Raw genomic sequence first — 5,219 nt, 5'->3', positions numbered from 1 at the left:
AAGAACCCGAACGCTTTCTCAGAAAAAGGTTAAAAGCCAAAAACCAAGAGAAGGTTTCGGGTGACCCACCTCCAATGGCGGACCAACGTACCCTTATGGATTACCTACGACCCACCGTAGGTAATCTAGGCGCCGCTATCAATGCTCCGAATGTCGAAGCTAATAACTTCGAACTTCGGCCGCATTTGATACAAATGCTCCAAAACTCCGCAACCTTCCATGGGCTTGCGGACGAGGATCCCCATCTACATATAACTAATTTCTTGGAAATATGTGATACCTTTCGGATCAATGGAGCATCAAACGACGCCATCCGCCTCCGTATGTTTCCCTTCTCACTAAAAGACCGAGCGAAAGCTTGGCTCAACGCCCTCCCAGCTGGTTCGGTAAACACCTGGGATGAACTAGCCCAAAAATTTCTATATAAGTATTTCCCTCCCGCTAAAACTGCTAAGTTAATGACTGAAATTAATACATATTCACAAGAGGACGGGGAATCCTTATATGAAACTTGGGAAAGGTTCAAGGAGTTATTACGCAAGTGTCCCCATCACGGCCTCGCAATATGGCAACAAATATCCATTTTCTATAATGGATTGTTGCCACACACTAGGCAGACACTTGATTCTAGCTCTGGGGGACTTTTAGGTAATCGACGCCCACACGAAATATATAATCAAATTGAGGAAATTGCTCAAACCAATTTTCAATGGCACACCCCCCGGGGAAATAAGTCTATCGCCCCGGGCGCCCATAAGGTCGATGAAAGCACTTCTTTACAAGCCCAAATCGAGGCCCTTTCTTCAAAGATAAAAAAATTGGAAATGACAAAAACAGTCTCGGTTATGGCTTGTGAAGGGTGTGGTGGGTCACATGAAAATTGGAGTTGCATGAAAGAAACAGACGATCAACAAGAAATGGTAAACTATATTGATAATAGACCTAGGCCGTCGGGTCCCCCAACGGGAACTTACAACCAAGGATGGCGAAACCACCCAAACCTTGGTTGGAGGGAACCCGGCAATAGTAGTAACCAACAAACCCAACGAACAAATTTTCAGCAACCAAGAAATGAGTCACAAAATTTCACTCAACAACAAAGTGGACGAGAAAGGCTCGAAGATACTGTATCTCGCCTCGTCTCCGACACTGATAAGAAAAACTCGGAAAGATTTCTACAATTAGAATCAAATTTTAGAAATCAACAAGCTAGTATTCAAAACATAGAAAAACAATTAAATCAAATAGCTCAAAATTTTGCCGAGAGACCGCAAGGCGCATTACCTAGCAATACCGAAACGAACCCAAAAGCGCAAGTTCACCTCATCACACTACGGAACCGCACCGTAGGGCCTGCAGAAGTGCCACCACCAACGGAAGAAACAGTACCCACACCTCTGCAGGAAAAGAACTCCCCTCCGTCACCAGAGCCTATCAAGGCTCCTCGAGTTCCATACCCCGGTAGGTTAATTCGTCAAAAGACCAATGAGCAATTCGCAAAGTTCGAAAGTCTGTTAAAACAATTGCATGTCAATATTCCTTTTATCGAAGTCCTAACCCAAATGCCCAAGTACTCTAAATTCATGAGGGACTTCCTTACACATAAAAAGAAAATTGAAAGTTTGCAATTAGTCAATTTAGGCGAAGAATGCTCCGCCCTCGTACTCAATAAACTTCCCCAAAAGAAAATCGATCCCGGAAGCTTCACGATTCCCTGCTCAATAGGGGAATCACCCGTTCGTAATGCCTTAGCCGACCTTGGGGCTAGCATTAACCTCATGCCCTCATCAATGTTCAAAAGACTCGGCTTAGGAACCACGAGCCCTACAAAAATGAGCATACAACTCGCTAATCGATCCGTCAAATTCCTACAAGGTGTCATCGAGAATGTCTAGGTAAAAGTAAGCAGATTCGTTTATCCAGCTGACTTTGTCATACTCGATATGGAGGAAGACACCGAGGTCCCCCTCATACTAGGGAGACCCTTCCTTGCCACCGCCCAAGCAGTGGTAGATATGAATGACGGGACACTCACCTTGAGGTATGGGGATGATGAAGTGAAGTTCGGAGTTGGGAAGAGAATAGAGGACGATGACCCGGTCAATTACATGAAGGTTATTGATTCGAGCTTGGATGCTGCTCTCCGACGGTGTAACATGGGACGCCAGGCATCCCACTCAGAAAACATATAACCTCGCATTGGGTCTAGCCAAGGACCCTTATAAACGTGGCGCACCACGGAGGCATTCCGCGGAACTATCCCTAGTTTAGTTTAATCTTTTAGTTTTAATTTGCAGAATAAAACACACTCATGGTGGTAATGAATGAAAAAGGGAACGAGAAAAATGGCCCCATGCACAAAGAACAGAGCAACCCGACACAAATCTCCATCACAGAAGACTCAACACGGGCCGTGCCCAACCAACACGGCCCCGTGCTGAGCCACCTGCAGAAAAAACGCCCAGTTCAGGTAACTGGACACGGGCCGTGTTCAGCGGACACGCCCCCGTGTCCAGGCTTCTGTCTTATTTCTTTAATTTCTGTTACTGGCACCTGACTACGGGGCCGTGCCCGGTCACCACGGGGCCGTGTCCAGGATGCCAGTAACATAAATCTTTGCTTTTTAACCCACTTTTACACATTCTAATCAACCAAAAACCTTATTTTTGGGATACATTGAGGACAATGTGTAATTTAAGTGTGGGGGGATGCTAAAACCTTGAATTTTGCAAATCCTAAATACAAGCCTTACACAAAACTCTATTGGAACCGCTAAACACCCCAAATTTTTTCAAAAACTTTTCGTTTTTTTTTACTTGTCTTGGTTTAATTTGGGAATAACAAGTTCTAAAAAGGTTATATTTTTACAAATTTACAACCGATAGCGTCGTGATAACAAAGAACCAACATAAGAAAATTACGAAATGGCATAACAAGTCTAGTTAAAAATTCGATTATATATACTTGATCGCATTAAAAACCCATTCCCACAAAAGTGAGTTTTGAGCCTTTATTGAGCATACAAATATACATCTTTAGACTAAATGCTCATTTTTTGTTTCTTGTGTGAATAGCCGCTTGGTTCTTACAACTCTAGAATTTGCCACGACGATACATTCCCGGTCCTTACCAACTTAAACCCAAGTAAGTAAGTGATGGAGGCATTAGGACTAACCATATTTTTCTTTCTACACTATTATTTTTCATTTTTTTTACCACCTACCCAAAATCCCCCTAGTTAGCCCCTTTGAGCCTAAACCTTTCATTTCATTACCCTAAAACCCTTTTTACCCACCAAAAACCCTTTTTTTTATTTTTCACCCTTTATTTTAGTAACAAGCTCGGTTTTTCGTAAGCTCGCTATTTTATGTGACTTATCAAAAAAAAAAGAATATGATGAAGTCAAGAACAAACAAAAGCTATATAAAAGCTTGTTTGGAGAAATACTTCAAAATAAAAAGTCACTAAAAACAAGGTCTATCACAAAAACCGACGCTTTTTACGATTTTCGCCCTTTTACTAACCACTAACCCAACCACCCACCTTTAACCCAAGCCTAACCCTTCACCCAAAAAGTCCTCTTGATATTTACAAAGGTAAAAAGTTAAAAAGGAGGAGGATTGATTGCTTGGCAAGCCTATGGAAGGCGTAAGTTCCATGCCGCTCTCGAGTGATTCACTAAAAAAAATTACACCTTCGGCCGAGTGTTGAGTGATCTCCCGTGAGGTATGTGAACTTGTATATAAATGGAATTTTAATAAGGCATGCTATGCCCGAATAAGTAATTCATCTTGTGAAACGTTCTAAATAAATCATAACGAATAGGATTGTAAACAAATAAAAATAAAACTTACAAAGATCTTGGATTCCCGACACTCTATGACAAGCCAAAAACTTTCTCTTCTACCTATTCCATTTGGGAGTGTAAGCCACATTTAAAGAGTTTTGCTTGAGGACAAGCAAAAGTTCAAGTGTGGGGGTATTTGATGTGTGTAAAATACAACATATAAATCACATCAATTAAGGCATAAAACTAACCCTTTTTAAGTACTAATGTTGGAAAAAGAGTGTTTTTGTCTTTCTTTTGTATTTTCAGGATGAAATGAGCACAAATTCACAAAAGAAGCAAAAAGACAACTAATTCTAGCATAAATACAAGAAAAGGAATAAAAGTAGACTGCCCGGACCCTCAACGGCATCCTCCAAGGCAAAGAAGAGAAAGCAGAAGTCTGAACACGCCCCGTGCTCAGCCAGCACGGGGCCGTGCCCAAGAAGCAGCATAAAAGACAAACTTATAGAAGCTTCCATTGCCCACCACGGGGCCGTGTCCAGCGGGCACGGGGGCGTGGTGAAAGTACAGCAGGCGCATTAATTGTAATTGCGAATTATAATTAATGAGGAGAGAGAGTGTCAGACGGGCACGTGGGCGTGTCCAGCGGACACGGGGCCGTGCCCAGCCTTCTGTTCAACCTATAAATAGGAATGCTTGGTTTCATTCCATCTCATCCCTTGGCACACCACCTCTCTCACACTTCATCCACCACCCACCACCACCATAACACCATCATCCACCACCATCATCCATTGTCCATCGTAGAGTGTGTGAGTCGTCTCGGGATCCAAGATTGATCGTAAGAGTTCTTGACAATCAAGGCCATGTTTGCCTAAGTCTCTTACATCACTTGGTGAAGACAAGTGTTTAGTATAATACTTTTTATTTTTAATCTTTTGCACTTTTTATTTGGTTTTGTATTAATGACTTTAATAACTAGTTGCTTATGTTGAAGGTGATCTTTCCTTATCGTTTGTCCGTGGTGTCTTGACATTATTTTACTGTCTATATAAAACAAAAGATTTTCACCATTCATATCTCCACGGTCTATATGGAGGTATGTTGGCTACCTGGTCGGGGGTTAAGGGAACGGTTTGGTAAGGGTCTTGCCCTTGTTCAGCGTTTAGAGGTCCTCCAAGGGACCTGGGTCAAATTTAGTAGGATCTCCTTCAATGCCCATAGGTATTGGATGGCGGGGATCCAAACTCTTTGACCCCCTCATAAGTTAACTACTATTAATACTATAACCCGGCTATTTAGGACTGTATCCCTGCTGACTCAGACTACTTAGCCGAGGGTAACGTCACCGCCGAAAGCGGGGCCTACCACAATTTGCATTAATAACTTAATTTATTATCTTTCAATAATCCGACCCTTTAGGATTGTA

The 5,219-nt window shown here is 42.3% G+C and overlaps 1 non-coding gene across 1 annotated transcript; it reads right to left on the bottom strand.

The window, feature by feature from the left end:
* Nucleotides 1-452: 452 nt before the first annotated feature.
* Nucleotides 453-559, bottom strand: LOC118487693. Its single transcript, XR_004882636.1, has one exon. It is a non-coding gene; the product is annotated as a small nucleolar RNA R71 (small nucleolar RNA).
* Between the last annotated feature and the right edge of the window lie 4,660 nt (nt 560-5,219).

The sequence above is a fragment of the Helianthus annuus genome, chromosome 15 (assembly GCF_002127325.2).
Source record: "Helianthus annuus cultivar XRQ/B chromosome 15, HanXRQr2.0-SUNRISE, whole genome shotgun sequence".
Taxonomy (NCBI): domain Eukaryota; kingdom Viridiplantae; phylum Streptophyta; class Magnoliopsida; order Asterales; family Asteraceae; genus Helianthus; species Helianthus annuus.
This window is presented reverse-complemented; position numbering and strand designations above follow the sequence as displayed.